The following is a 16,688-nucleotide window of genomic DNA, read 5'->3' as shown; positions in this document are numbered from 1 at the left end:
TATAATGACTTACTGTGATTTTCTCCTCAGATTTCTATATAAAGATTTAGTTTTGTGCTTTTTTGAGGTCTTTGTGGAGTAGTTGTGAGGGGGAGCTAGGCTGTACTGCTTCCTCCTACTCTACCATCTTGCCTGGTCTTGTCACTCAGTGGACTTTAAAAGGAGAGAGAACTTTCATCTTGCACTCTCTTTTTGTTTCTTCTAAATGTAGTGTGACGATCTCTAAATATTTCCACTTTTGAGGGGAAGGAAGAAGGTATCCTCACTCCCCCTACCCTAGCACCCATGGCAGCTGCTCCATCATGGTAGCTAAAGCATGTGCTGTGTGGGCAAGCCTGAATCTTGGCCTCAGGCTCCTCATCACTTTTTTAGCTTTGTATTCCCCCCAACCCCCAGAGCATAAGTAACTGAATAGGACTTATGAAAGATTTTCTTTTCAGGAGTGTGTTTATGATGCTTCTCTTCTTTGTATATTGATTTTGCTACACTTCTTTTCCCTTTCTAATTAATTTTTTTTCAGAGAACAAGATCATTTGCTCTTTTTCATATATGACTCCTGAAAATTAGGAATAATTTTTTTAGCAATGTGTTTGTTTTTAATAAATTTCACTAAAACAAAGCAAGTAAAGGGTCCCAAGCTGTTATATTGGGATCAGAGATCACAGAAAGGATTAGAATGTTAGAACCATCAGGGACCTTAGAGATAATCTAGTCTAGGGTTCTTAACCTTTCTTGTATCACAGACCCCTTTGACAGTCTGGGAAAGTCAATGAACCCCTTCTCAGAATACTGTTTTTTAAATGGATAAAACACATACGATTATGAAGGAAACCAATTACATTGAAATATGGTTATCAAAATATTTTAAAAATCAAGTTTATGAGCCCCAGGTTAAGAATTACTACCTAGTTCAGTAAAAAATGCTAAAATTTAGAGAGCAGAGTGCCAAAAATAAATTGAATCTAATTCAGGATTTTGTCTAATGTTATACCTAGCCAAGGTGGTCCATGGTCCAGTGGAAAAAGCACTAGACTTGAAATTAAAACTATTACAAACTAACTTTTTTTGACTTTAGAGGAACATTTTAACTTTTCTGTACCCCAGTTTTCTCATCTGTAAGATGGGATAATAATATCTAACTTACCTATTTCACAGGGCTGTGGTAAGGATCAAAAGAGATAAAATATGTGATTGTGCTTTGAAAAAGTCTTGAGGGCTATACAGAAATTAGGGTTGTCCTTAACTCTAATCCCTCCCTTCTATAATCTCTATATAAATCATATTAGTGTTTTTTTTTAAATGAGTGTTTTATGAACTGAAACAAATACCCTACACTACACTTTTTAAACAAAAAATTCATCTGATGGAAAATTTTTCCAATAGCTTCGGAATAACAAAAATCAACAAGTGTCTAATTGGAGTATCTTGTTCATTAAAAATACATTAATATCCCATTATTCAAAAAACTCAAACTAATCGTGCTTGTTTTCTACTGAAGCTTGTCAAAGACTGAGAGTCTCATCTTCTAGAACTAGTATTGAGTATCCACAAAGGGCACACTTGATTTTAGAAAAAGGAACGAGGACAGGAATTATCATGATAGGCCTTTGGAGTTTAGCATACCAGGAGCTTGAAATCTCCTCTAAAGGTTGGAAGGTTTTGTAAGTAGCTGTTTCCTGCATTTGCGAATGGGCTCTATTTCAAATAAAAATGCAGAGCAAATGCAAATGAAAACCTCAGCAAATATTTGGGGCTACAATGAAAAAAGAAATAAGACCTGCCCTTAAGGAGCTTACATTAACTGGGGAATGTATATGAATTGCCTGCAAGCAAAACTGAATTCCAAGGAAGGTTTAAAAGCAGAGATATTGCCTGGATAGCTTAATAGTCATGGACAGACTTCACTGTCACCACAAATACTTTTAATATCTACAACCTCACTAGAACTTTACAAAGACCTGTTCCAGTGTCTCATTGTGGCATGGAGCGATGCTAGGTTCTTGGCAGCTGTACCAGCAGAGGGGAGCACTAGCACATTCTACTACCACCATTCCTACTACCACCGGTATGATTATGATCGCAATACAACGATGACAACTACTACTAGTTAAAGTTGATATAATGCTTTTTTTTTTTTTTTTAGGATTTTAAATCAAATTTATTCCCAACATGTGATAACAAACAGTAGAACAGGGACAAACCCAAATTTCTCTATTGTAGCCACCAGGTGGAGCCGTCTGGTATGGTCAAGCTAGGTGAGGACATTCTGGCCCACTTGTCAGGTCTATTTCTTCTTTCTTTCTTTTTTTTTTTTTACTTTTTAATTAATAAAGTATTTTCTTTTTTTTCCATTACATGTAAAGATAGTTCCCAACTTTTGTTTGTACAGGCTTTCCAATTTCAGATTTTTCTCCCTCCCTCCCCTCCCTCCCTCCTCCCCTAGACAGCAGGTAATCTGATATAGGTTATATATATATGATATAATGCTTTTGTTGTTTGTGGTTGTTCAGTTGTTTCAGGTGTGTCCAATTCTCCATGACATCATTGGGTTTTTTGTTTTTTGGGTTTTTTTTTTTTTTTGCAAAGATACAGGGTACTTTGCCATTTCCTCCTCCAGCTCATTTGACAGATGAGAAAACTGAGGCAAACAGGGTTAAGTGACTTGCCCAGGGTCACACAGTTAGGAAGTGTCTGAATCTGGATTTGAACTCAGAAAATGAGTCTTCCTGAGTCCCAACCTGGCATTCCCAACTCTGACACATTTTGTCACCTAGCTGCCCAATATACAAAACGAGGAAGTTGAGTTGAGCCTTAAAGGCCAAACAGGATGTAAATTTGGGCAACGAGGTGGTGCAATGGATGGAGTACTGGGATCTGACCCAGGAGGACCTGAGTTCAAATCTAGCCTCAAATACTACTAGCTGTATGACCCTGGGCAAGTCACTTACCTCATTTGCCTCAGTTTCCTCATCTGTAAAATGGTGAAACATTGAAGAAGGAAATGTCAAATCAATCTGGTATCTTTGCCAAGAAAACCCCAAATAGGATCAAAAGAGTCCCTGACTTGAAACAAGTGAACAATAACAAGGATTTACATTTGTAGAGAAGGGGCCTTTCTAGGCAGGGAATCACATGAATAAAGATCCAAAGAAAGGTAATTAGATCATTATAATCTGGATGTAGTTCTAGGACTCAGAGACCATCTAGCATAATCCCCTCATTTTACAGATGAGGAAACTGAGGCCCACGCGGGGTTGTAACTTACCTAAGATGTTACACACATTAGTACAGTATGCATTTTCCATTGTACTCCATAGCCTCGCGATGCTGATATTGAACAAATCTTAGAAGGCATCGTGTATGTGATCTTTCTTCCTCCATAGATCATACTTTAGACTGTAGATTGTCCTTGGCTTCCTCCAAGTCTCATCCTCTTTTCTATTTGAGGAAGAATAATCATTTCTTTTCCCCCCCTCCCCACTGTGAATTTTGAACGAAATGGAAACAGACATGGCTGCATTCACTTAAAAGCCACGGCTACAGCTTTGAAAGTACTCGGATGTGCGCAGAGATCATCCCTTGAGTGAAGGCGATGAAAGCTGTAGAACCCGACTGGCTGGCGAATTGCTTCTATGTAGCTCAAAGAGGGAATACAAAACATCGCCTTGTCTGGGACTGTCATAGTCTCATTCACCCCTGCCTTTCACTCTCTTTTCCATGGCATAGACTTTAGCAACCAAGGCTTCATTAAGATTGGGGATGCATCCTACCCAAATCAGATGAGGCATCCTAACATCATGGCAGAGAAGGCGCAGTCAGTCAGCTAGCTACAGAGGTAACAGCACATAATCCTATGAAGGCTCCACTCCAAATTTCATCTGTGCCCAGGTCCTGGGGCCCCACTTCTGCCAGTTTGAAATTTATTTGGTGTTAAAACTGTTGGAGGTAGACTAGCATACCTGGCAAAGAGTCTCTGTAAAGGACCTGAATGAGAGAATTGTCCCTTTCTATTTTAAATCCTCGAAGACTCTATGCCCTACTTAAATGTCTCCCTGTTATAACCTGGGGGCATCTGCCCATTTCTTTCTTGAGCCTTCAAGGATTATGGCAGCTGTGTGGGCTATGGTCTGGTGGTTGTAAAATAGAACAGACGAGGAAAAAACTGGGACTGGGAATTTAGACAGAACTCCAGGGAAAAGCCAAGGCTACCTACGAGTATGGGAAAGGCTAAGGAAAATTTAAAACCAGGAGAGCCATCTAGGGGGGCAGAAAGACAGGAAGGCAAAGGTCCAAGCTGAATTCAGGTAGAGATCTTCTAAAGGTAGTTGGAGATAGGATCTAGAGTTTAGGAGATAGGAAAGAGTTAGACATAGAGGTTTTTTTTTGTTTTTTGTTTTTTTTTTAGTGAGGCAATTGGGGTTAAGTGACTTGCCCAGGGTCACACAGCTAGTATGTGGCCGGATTTGAACTCAGGTACTCCTGACTCCAGGGCTGGTGCTTTATCCACTGAGCCACCTAGCTGCCCCTAGACATAGAGTTTTGATAATCACTTGCTCCCAATGTTTCTAGATGACCGTCTTTCAAGGCAATTGTGGAGTGTCTCTCCAGTGTTACCATAGTTTCTTCCTAAGCCCTCCAGTGACACCGAGTCCCTCCTATCTTAGAGAACCACACTGACACATTCCTTCATACTGAGATATTAGTGAATGAATTACTTTTTCCAGGGAGAATTTGCATTTTTAAAAGAGTACCAGTAGAGAGCTGGAAATGTAGTTGGTTTATGTTCATTCCTCCCAAAGATATTTTAGGCATGAGGACCCTTGGTAAGGGAGAAATTTGTGGGGCAGGAGAGCCTTCCTCATAGTGGTGCTTATCACTTACCTAGAACAAAATAGGAGCTTAATAAATACTTATTGAAGGAATGAATGAAATGAATGAATGAATGAAGAAGAGTTTATTGTTTATTCTCTACTAGGCAATGTGCTAAACAATGGAGATGTAAATGGACACATACACAAAGTGAACTGTTCAACAACTCACATTTCGACATCACTTTAAGGGAGGATGGGGCAGGGGACATTTCATATCCTGTTAAGGGATGACATGGGACTTTGAATCTCCAGTGTCTCACACATGGCAGCCACTTGATAAATACTTATGAATTGATTCGTTTATAAAGTAACTTCTTCATAATAGTCCCACAAGGCAAGTAGGATAAATATTTGTATCCTCATTTTGACAGATGAGGAAATTGAGGCTCAGAGATGTAAATAGTTTATCCAGGGTCATGGAGATATTAAGGAGAGCTGGGATTAGAAGTAATTCAAGAAACTGTAAATCCAATGTTATTTTCATTGTATCAGAGATCTAGAGCTGCCTTCATCTTAACACCTCTCCTCCCCACTTTATCTTATCTAGTCCAATGCTCTAATGTTAAAGATGAAGAAACTGAGGCCTAGGGAGGGTAAGTTACTTGCCCAAGATTATTCAAGTAGTAAACATTAGAAACAGGATTTGAACTCAGGACCTCTGACTCCAGGGGCCAGAGCTCTGACTTACATGGGCCCAGTGCCAGGCACATGGTGCTTAATAAATGCTTGTTGACTGTGCCAGGCACAGTATGTTGCCTCTTTTAGTCTATACCTGCTGTCTTTGCAGGATATACTGTTTTAATTCCATGGCCAAATATTTTTTCCATCACAATGTGGCATTAACCAGTTGAACACAAATCATGTGACCACACGGAAACAAAACACATTGTTTTCCTTCACTGATCACACGTAATAATGAAAATAAAAAAATGCAAAAATATAGGCATCTAGCAATAACCAAAATGGAGTAATTTGTGGTAAGTTGAGAGGTAAAAGGTTTGAGATAGACACAGAAAGTATACATAAGTAAGATCTCCAGTCAGTAGCATAATATCTCCAGTTTGGAGCAGGTTCTAAGAATCACGGGTTTGGGCTAAGGCAGAGAACTGGGATTGGCAGGCCAGAAGTTTGGCTTGAAGCTGCATGATAGATGGGGTAGGGAGGGGGAGGGGATGCTGCATTTGGAATGGGAGGACCTGGGTTTGAATTTTGGCTCTGTTTTACTTAGAATTTGCACTTACAATTTGGGTGAATCAAATGAACCCTTCTGGGCCTGTTTTCTTATGCATAAACTGAACAGATTGGATGAGACAATTTTAAGGTCTCCCAGATCACAAGGGGAAGTAACTATAGTACAAGAAGTCTTTCCTGATTCTACTTAATGCTGATGCCTTCCCTCCATCGTTTATTTCTGATGTATCCTGTATAGAGCTTGTTCGTACATTGTTGTTGCAAGTTATCTCCCCCATTAGACTGTAAGCTCCTTGAGAGCAGGGACTTTGTGTTTTTCTTTGTATCTCCATGATCTCCATTCCTTAGCACAGTGCCCAGCACACAGTGTGCACTTAATAAATGCTTGTTCACCTAGCAAACTGGCTGACCTCTGATCTTAACTCTTTGATCCTTGAGGCTTCTTCCAAACGTCTTTCTCAGCACATTTACTCATAGCTTTGGACCTGGAAGAGACCTTTGAAGCCAGTTTGTCCAACCCCTCATTGAAGTGACTTGTCCAAGGTCACACAGAGAGCATCAGAGGTTAGACTGGAACCTAGGTCCTTTAACTCCAGAGCCAGAACTCCTTCTACTTCACCCTAGTTAAACAGCCACCCACAGATAGTGCCAAAACCTGATTTCAAACGTCACTTGTCACTTCACAGCCAACGCTTTCATTTGTGTTATATAGCGAGAAGAAGAAGAAAAAAAGACCCAGTTGCACTTTGGCTTTACTTCCTCATTTGACCTCTATACTAAAGGCCTTGGGGATTGGTGAGCTGGTCAGAGTGTCCACAGCTGTGTCAGCAGGAGGGGAAGCTAAGGGCTTGAAGAGTCCACATGTTGGGCAGCCAACTCCTGGATGATTACAAGGTGATCATGGGGCTGGATTCTACAGCCTTGCGTTTTTTCAAGACACAGCTGCCATTAGATAGAAAGCAGACTGCACTGCCGGCCCTAGGAACACTCATTCTTCTCTACTAGTTAAAATAATAAACAGTGAATTATTACTTCCTTTGTATTTATTAGAACCACACTATAAATGGTAAATGGTTGTGTCCTTGGGGAGATTAAGAATTTAATTCCATGGGAATCCCATTGTATTTTCACATTAAGTCTCACTTACTGAGGAGTCACATTTTTCATAGAGCTTCCAGCATGACATTTATATCTTGGTTGAAGCAGTTTTCAGCCTTTCACGTGGATGTCTTAGGAAGGGTTTTTGTTTTGTTTTGTTTTGTTTTTGTTGTTGTTGTTGTTTTGCTTTTTGGCGGGGCAATGGGGATTAAGTGACTTGCCCAGGGTCACACAGCTAGTAAGTGTCAAGTGTCTGAGGCTGGCTTTGAACTCAGGAACTCCTTTATCCACTGTGCTACCTAGCTGCCCCTGTCTTATGAAGTTTTTGAACAGTTCTTATCAAGGAGGATGAAGAGTAGGAGTCAGAAGTTAGAAGTCTCCTAGAAGTTAGGAGACTCGGGATTAAAATCCACTTGGGGGGCGGCTAGGTGGCGCAGTGGATAAAGCACGGGCCCTGGATTCAGGAGTACCTGAGTTCAAATCCGGCCTCAGACACTTGACACTTACTAGCTGTGTGACCCTGAGCAAGTCACTTAACCCTCATTGCCCTGCAAAAAAACAAAAACAAAAACAACAAACAAACAAACAAACAAAAAAAAATCCACTTGGGTCCATCCCCATATGAGCCAAGTCATTTCTTCTCTCAGTTTCCCCATCTGCAAAATGGGTGTAAAGGAGGGTATAGAACTGGACCATATAACCCCTGGCATATCTTTGATTCTAGAAAATTCTTGACTTGAACCAGAGAGTCACAATTCTGTTGCTGTTGGTTTTGTGTGTGATTTGCATACGGTTTCCCCGAAGTCTGTGCACAGATGGCACAGTTAACTCCACAGTATCCATTTCCTGTATCTTAATTTTGACTGCTAACTGAACAGAAATGGAACATTTCCAGGCCCCCCTCCCCACCTTCAGTGGGCATGTGGTCAGAGCATACAAACTGAGTGCAATATTAATTAGAACAATGTGTGATTCAAAAGGTTAAGCCTGTTGGGAAAGACAGACAACACTGTATAATTGCTTTAAAACCATTTATTAATGATTTTAAAAATTCTCTACTGTTTTGGATTCCCCAGGCCATTCCTTTCTTTCAGTAGGAAAGACAGTCAAGAATTGATTGCATTTATTTCTCTCTCAGTCATAGAAATATAGACTTAAAGATTTTAAGGGACCTTAGACTTTGTCTAATCCAATATTCTCATTTGAGAGGCAGTCTGTAATAGTAGAAAGCACACCCAAGTCAGGGAGATCTGGGTTTAAGTTCAGTCTCAGACACTGACTTGTGGGTGACTCCTCTGAGCTTCGGCATTCTCCTCTATAATCCTCATAGGGTGGCTGCGATGATGGAGGTAACTTAAGCAAAATGTTTTGCAAACATTTAAGCACTATTTAAATGTGAGCTATTATGTTCATTTTATAGCTAGGGAAACTAAGGCAAAGAGAAGGGACTTCTATGTCCAAGGGCCCACCCTCTCACCCACTCTCGGGTGAGAGGTTTTACTTTTAACCCAGTTGGTCCAAGTCTTTTACATAAAGACTTTAAAATTTGTGCCAGTTGGGAGTCGATCTGAAGTTAGCTGCTAAGAACTCAGGGTTAGCACCTTTCTTCAAGTTTTTACTTACCATTAATTTAGTTTTTAATTTACCATTAAGAACTATATGCTAAGGGACAGCTAGGTGGCACAGTGGATAAAGCACCAGCCCTGGATTCAGGAGGATCTGAGTTCAAATCTGGCTTCAGACACGTGACACTTACTAGCTGTGTGACCCTGGGCAAGTCACTTAACCCTCATTGCCCTGCAAAAAACAAAACCAAAACCAAAAACTATATGCTGGGAGCTTTGCCTAGAGTGGCTGGCTGGTTTTGTTTTTGCATTCCATTACAAGATAAGACAAAACACTCAATACTATCTCAAAAGTCCTAGTGGGGGGCAGCTAGGTGGCGCAGTGGATAGAGCACTGGCCCTGGAGTCAGGAGTACCTGAGTTTAAATCCGGCCTCAGACACTTAACACTTACTAGCTGTGTGACCCTGGGCAAGTCACTTAACTCCAATTGTCTCACTAAAAAAAAAAAAAAAAGTCCTAGTGGGCAGCTAGGTGCTGCACTGGATGGAGCACTGGCCTGAAGGTGGGAGAACCTGAGTTCAAATATCACCTCAGACGCTAGCTGTGTTACCCTGGGCAAGTCATTTAACCCTAACAGCCTTAAACATCCAGGGCCATTTCTAGTCATCCTGATATATATCTTGCTACTAGACTCTAAATGGCTCTGGAGGAGAAAGTGAGACTGGTGACCTTGCACAGCTCTCCCTCACTTAAATCCAATTCAGTGCAAGTTATGACATCACCTTGATGTCATGGTCTTCTTTGAGAACAAAGGAGAAACAAAAACAACAGTGAATAATCAAGAACTGAGTGTTTTAAAACATGACAGAGGCTGCATAGAAACTTCATGATGTCCCAGAGTACACTTCCTTTCCCTGGAGTCTACACTATACCTAGAATTCTTCCCCGCATACTCACTCATTCAGCTCCTTCTGCCCCCTACCACTGTAACTTGTCCCAGAAATTGCTAGTTAAGGCTCTGAGCTTTGGTCCTGGATGTCTGTCTGTCTGTCTCCTCTCTCTCTCTCTCTCTCTCTCCCTCTCTCCCCCTCTCCATGTTTCTCTCTTTTCTTTTCTTTTCTTTTTTTTTGGTGGGGCAGTGAGGATTAAATGACTTACCCAGGATCACACAGCTCACAAGTGTCAAGTGTCTGAGATCGCATTTGAACTCAGGTCCTCCTAAATCCAGGACTGGTGCTTTATCCACTGCATCACATAGCTGCCAGCCCCCTCCCCTTTCTGAGTTCTCACAAGCTGATCTGATGAACTGACTCCACACTCCATGTAATAATGAGTAAGGGAGGAAAAGAGAGTCCTTGGGTGACATGCATTAATAGCCTTCTGGAGACAATAGCCTTTGTTCTCTTAATCAAGAAATGAAGCAAATATTGGTAATTTCACTAGGAAGTAAAACCTCCTGGGAAGTGAACTAGGGAGGCATAATATCCAAGAGGAAGAATTTTCTTGGGAAGTCAAAGTCTCACAGCACCTTTCAAATCACAGCTATGCTGGTGGCAGTATTGGGTTTTCTAGGCTGCCTGTGGGCAGGGGGATGGAATTCATCTGTAGAATGAGGGTGCTGGACTGATAATACAATGTGAGTTTTAACATCCCACAGTTTAGTATCTTAATATTTTCTGGTTGGAATCTAATTGTCCATAGGAACTCCAGATGTTACTTTTGATGCCATTAATGCTTTATATTCCCGAGTTTCCTTAGAGTGGTGTGCAGGGATTCTAGGGTAGCAGGTGACTACATTGACTCCTTCATTCAGTCAGTCTTGCCAAGGAAGCTCTTTAAACATGAAAGGGGACAGTTAAATTCAACAAGTATAGGGGGAAAGCTAGGTGGCACAGTGGATAAAGCACTGGTCTTGGATTCAGGAGTACCTGAGTTCAAATCCAGCCTCAGACACTTGACACTTAACTAGCTGTGTGACCCTGGGCAAGTCACTTAACCCTCATTGCCCAGCAAAAAAAAAAAAAATTTCAACAAGTATATATTAAGTACCTATTATGTACAGGGTCCTATTCTCTGTGCTCACTTATAAGTATTCCAGTTTCTACCTCTGTGACTCTGCACAAGTTCTCCTCCCCCCACCCCATAATTGGATTGCACTCTTTCAATGCAGTAGATATAGTCAGTACAAAGCACAACTTCAAGGCCATCTCCTTCATGAGACCATTCCTGATGCCCCCAGTTATTAAAGCTCTCTCCCTTAGGAAGTTATATTGTATTATCTTTTAGCTCTGGGTATATATATTCTTCCTCTGTCACCTTCCCTTCCCCTCACAATAGAATGGAAGCATCTTGAGGGAAAGGACTATTTCATTTGAATATTTATAACCCCAGCTCCTCCCAGGGCCACCTCCAGTCGTCCTTATATAGACCTTGCCACTGGACCCAGATGGCTCTGGAGGAGAGAGTGAGTTGGTGATCTTGCACAGCCTTCCCTCACTTAAAATCCAATTCACTGCCAGTCATGACATCACCCCAATGTCATGGTCGTCTTTGAGAATGAAGGACAAACAACAACAATCCCAGCTCCAAGATAGTGTCTAGCATGTAACAAGCCTATAATACAGATTTGTCACATTCAATTGAATCCTCACTGAAGGATGAATCAGAATTTATATCCCTTTAAATATTTTGACTCATTTGCCATTTGTATAAGCTCCAATTTTTATTTATGTTTCAATCACTGAAACTGTTTTCAGAAAGAACTGGAGGGGGGAAGGGTAGGAATAGAGATTGAAGCTTCTCCTTCTGGACAATTAGCTAGCATTGTTTATTTGAGAAACTGAATGCCCTTGGGTAATTGCATATCCCCTTCTTCTTATTCACCCTGATAACATTAATTATGATTTCAGCTGCCAATATTTTGGCTGCCCCCAGTAATTATGAGGAATTGTGTGGTATTTTTTTTGTCATACCAACTGTTCATGGATTAGGAAGGATTTTTTTTTCTTAATAAAATGTCATTTAAGACTCAGAGCCCAAAGTCAGTTCTTAATGGTACATAATTTGTGATTTTGGTTTAAAAGTACATGCTGAGGGGCAGCTAGGTGGAGCAGTGGATAGAGCACCGGCCCTGGAGTCAGGAGGACCAGAGTTCAAATCAGGCCTTAGACACTTGACATTTACTAGCTGTGTGACCCTGGGCAAGTCACTTAACCCCAATTGCCTCACCAAAAAAAAAAAAAGTACACGCTGACACCTCATGGTTCCTTAAAGTTTACCTTTGATGATGACCAGTGAGGAGGAGGAAGTAACAAATGAAACTTGGAGTTGTCAAGGCTGCTTTTGGTTTTCATGTGATTCTTTTCTTTCTTTCTTTCTTTCTTTCTTTCTTTTTTTTTTTTTTGCAGGTCAATGAGGGTTAAGTGACTTGCCCAGGGTCACACAGCTAGTAATGCTTTTGGCTTTCAATTAAAAATAGAAAACAGGGGGCAGCTAGATGGCGCAGTGGATAAAGCATCAGCCCTGGATTCAGGAGGACCTGAATTCAAATGTGGCCTCAGACACTTGACACTTACTAGCTATGTGACCCTGGGCAAGTCATTTAATCCCCCTTACCCTGCCAAAAAAAAAAAGAAAGAAAGAAAACAAAAGAAAATGAAAAAGAAAAGAAAACCCAAAAGCCTGGCTCCTTGGAGTTGATGATGTGAAAACAAGACTAATTAATTCTCATTTGCAAAAGCAAAAGCAAACATTAATGGGAACTATCCCGGTCATAGAGTGGGTTGTTGGCAAAACTGAAAGTATACCCCAACACCTCCATCTTTACTTAGAGTATTGGCTCTGGAATCAGAGAACCTAGGTTCAAATCCTGCCTCTGATACTTGCTGTGAAAACTTAGGCAAAGCCACTTTACCTCCCTGGGCCTCAGTTTCCTCATCTGTAAAATTAGGAAGTTGGAGGACTTTGAGATCCCCTCTAGCTCTAAATCAAGGATGCCACATGCCTGTGATCCTGATACTGTTTCACAGTAATTTCTCTCTCCTGAAATAGTTTTTTGTTTATTTTTATTTTTAAATTTATTATTATTTTTTTTTAGTGAGGGTTAGCTAGGTGGCACAGTGGATAAAGCGCCAACTCCTGAAATAGTTGTAGGCATCTTCTTCTTCTTCTTTTTTTTTTTTTTGTGGGGCAATGAGGGTTAAGTGACTTGCCCAGGGTCACACAGCTAGTAAGTTTCAAGTGCCTGGGGCCGGATTTAAACTCAGGTCCTCCTGAATCCAAGGCTGGTACTTTATCCATTGCACCACCTAGCTACCCCTGTATGCATCTTCTTACAAAAAGAAGGAGTCTTCCAAGCTGGCAAGTTAATATTTCCAAATATTTCTCCTATGTAGATTCAGACTATTCGATTTGGAAGGGATTTTAGAGATCCTCTGCATGAGACACCCATATTAGTGCACGCTTAGAGGACTCCGGGTTTGAGTTCAGAATTAAGCCTCTGGCATTGCCTCTTAGTCACTGGCCGGAATCACAGGACTTATCAGGCTGCCCAGAGGCCTGGCTTCCACAGCACTCTGAAAGCTTTCTTTGCTTGCTTTATGGAACTATCGGTCTCATTCTGAGCCCTTGAGCACCCTGTTTGTCCCCAGGCCTTGGGATTTACAGCTCAGGCAGATTCCTCAGCTTCTTTCACACACAGAGGAAGACTTTGGCACCACAGACCCATGGAATGTGAGGACCCAGCCTCTCCCAGAATGCACTGCTCTGGCCATGGGGAGGGTGACTCCAACAAACTCCACAGCTGCCCCAGGAAGAGGAGAAGCTGAGACTGGGGGGAGGAACCAGAAGAGGCAGATTAATTCTGCATCCTGACCTTGGCTTGGGGAAAGGGCCAAGGGAGGTCAAGTCCTGGTGACCAGAAGGAGGAGAAGTTGACAGAGTTTTGAGATTGTTGACTTGGCCCCAAATTGTTCCTCTCTGGAACTGCTGATGTCCCTGCTGTGAATGAAGGGCTGGGGAGCTTGGGGGTTGGAAGACTTGGAGCTCTCCTGACTGCGAGGGACCCCTTGGATGTACAAATTGTATAATTTTCCATACAAGTGCTAATTCTTCAAGCCCAAAATCCCTTGCCCAGAAAGATTAATTGATACTGGAAATTGTATGTGGATTAGGAGTGGGAGGGTCAGAAAATAAGGCACAATTTAAATAAAATGTTTCTGATATGAAAAAAGGTTTATTTTTATATCTTATCCTATTCTTTGTGTTCCCTTATTTCTCTAACACTCTCTTTCACCGTTTCTTTCTCTCTTTACCTCTCTTCTCCTCTTCACTCCCTCCCTTGAAATTATATATACTTTTTATCATGCATCTGTATATAGATTTTATTTCACTATTAGGAACAATTGAATGAAAAAGATATTTATTAAGCACCTACTCTGTGCCAAGCACTATACTGTGTGCTAGAGATACAATTACTAAACTTCAATAGATTCTGACCTAAAGAAACTTGCATTCAAATAGAGGCAGATAACTTTAATAGGAGACTGGTAGTCAGGTAAGGGGATATTGATCTGGGAAGTGACTGAGTTGGAAAGTGGTACCATGGTTCAGTTTATTGTCACCCCCTTCCCAGTAGCAATGGCTGTATTGCTTTGACTATTTCCCCAGGCAAGAGGTAGAAGGTAAGGGTGAGGTGGCAACAAGGCGGATGGTAAGATGCCTAGCTAGGTCCTGGGTTCCTGGGGGAATGGCTGGATGATATGTGAAGAACAGTATGGTGTAAACCATCAAAGGGAAGCTCTTCGAAGGTAGAGATTGCTTCATTTTTGTTTCTGCATTCCCAGTGCCTAGAACAAAAGTGCCTTATACCTAGTGGGTGCTTTAAAAGTGTGGGTTGAATTCAATTGCCAGGGGATATGCAAATGAATGAGGAAAAGAAACTGAATTTCAGTCCTAAGAAAGCAATTGAATATCAGGCCTGTGTCATCTGGGATCTGGACATTTGGGAGTCAGCCTTCAAATAAGGTCAAAATCTTTGGATGAACTGCAAATGCAGGCATTGTGACTTGGGAAAAGCAGCTGCAGAGATGATGTACAGTATGGAGCATGCACTTATTGTCTCTTTTGATAAGCACACATGCACTCACAGCGCCCTCCCTCTCCATTGGGCACTTCAGTTCCAAAGAGAGAGAAACGAATTATAAAGTTCACTGCTCAAGCTTGTGTAGCATTGGTTTACACAAGAGAGCAAGTAATCAGTTGTGATGATGGCTTAGTATAGCATCCCTGTCAGCAGAAGACACTGTTGGCTGACTGAGTTATCCTAAGCAAGTGTTGGAGGCTTGCTAGAAATGAAGGTACCCAGAGATCCGAGGGAATTGTGGGACACTGGCATCTTTTCAGATATCATCACCCTACTCATAAATGCAGCTTTGTTCCCAAGTGCACCAAAGCTGCCTGAACCGTGAGCACTAATATCCCAACCAGGTAGGCTGTTTCAGACAGCTGCATGCTGGAAATAGATAAACAGGGTGATTAAGGGGGAGGAAGAGATTAGAAGGGAAGGATAGATCTTTCCCTGGTCCTCTGCGAAAGAGGAATTAATAAGGGTTGGGGGAGGGAGGACCAAGACACAAGGGCCAGAAAAGTGTGTGCAAACCAACCGTACAAGGCTAATCATTTGAACACATTTCCATGGGAGAGGGGGAAGAAAAAATTTCTTATCTGAAATTGAAATCCTTCCACTGAAGGAGCACACATCTGGAACTCATTACCTGCAGCAAGCCAGTGGGCTAGCATTCAAAAGAGGGCTGGGTACAATCACAGCATTATTATAACTGGGAGCAAGCTCTGCTTTTCAAGCAGGCCAATATAATTTTTCTCATAGAGAAATATTCCTGCCAAAGAGAGTTTTTTGGTCGTTATTCATAAATATACAGTATTCCAGCAAAAAGTACAGCATGTCCTCCAGTGGTTGACAAGCAAATAGTTTCATAAATAACCCTCTTGACACGTGCAAGATGTTAACATTTTTGAGGTTTTGGGTAGGGGCAGAAGACGATCTAATTGCTTGCTTCAGTTTGAGGATACAACTGGGTTTTAATTTTACCTCTCAGCAGCTGATGGAAATATTTCTCTTGGCAGGAAATCTCTCGAGTGCTCCTTGGTTATAAGAGAGGACACCAACAACTACCTAAACAATCCTAAAGCAAAGTAGAGACGCCATTCAAATAGGACTTTGGGCAAAGCCTTTGACCAGGAAGTGAACAACCAGAACATTGAATGAAGAAAGAAGAGGAAATCGATTACTTCAGGAAGAGGAGGAGGAGGAGGAGGAGGAGGGGGAGTTAGTAAATATTGAATATTTCAGAAACTGCAAGCAGTCATCAGCCCTGGGCAAAGCTCAGGAAGCTAAGGCAGACTCTAGGAATATCTCCCATTTGAATTTTGATTCCAGGAGTTGAGTCTGATTTCTCTGAATTCCTGGAGGTTGAGCAGTTCTGTGGTGTCTCCAAGCACAGGGGAAGATACAAGCTTGTGTAGTTTGGCAAATTACAGGACTAAGAATGAATAGAGGTAGTGCTAGCCCAATAGGATAAGGGCACTGAATTAAGATTCAGGAGATTTTCCTTCTAGTCTTTGTGACCTTGGGTATGTCACTTAATTTCTTTGTTTCCACATATTTAAATGAGGGGGGACTAGATGACTTCTTAGGTCCCTTCTAGCTCCGAATCTATGCTTCTTTTGTTGTTATTTGTCTTTTGTTCTTGAAGAGGACCATGACATCAAGGTGATGTCATGACTTGCACTGAATTGGATTTAAGTAAGGCAGGGCTGTGCAAGGTGACCAACCTCACTCTCTCCTCCAGAGCCATCTGGGTCCAGTGGCAAGATATACATAAGGATGACTGGAGATGGCCCTGGATACTTAAGGCAATTGGGGTTAAGTGACTTGCCCAGAG

The sequence above is a fragment of the Dromiciops gliroides genome, chromosome 2, assembly GCF_019393635.1.
Source record: "Dromiciops gliroides isolate mDroGli1 chromosome 2, mDroGli1.pri, whole genome shotgun sequence".
Lineage (NCBI taxonomy): Eukaryota > Metazoa > Chordata > Mammalia > Microbiotheria > Microbiotheriidae > Dromiciops > Dromiciops gliroides.
This window is presented reverse-complemented; position numbering follows the sequence as displayed.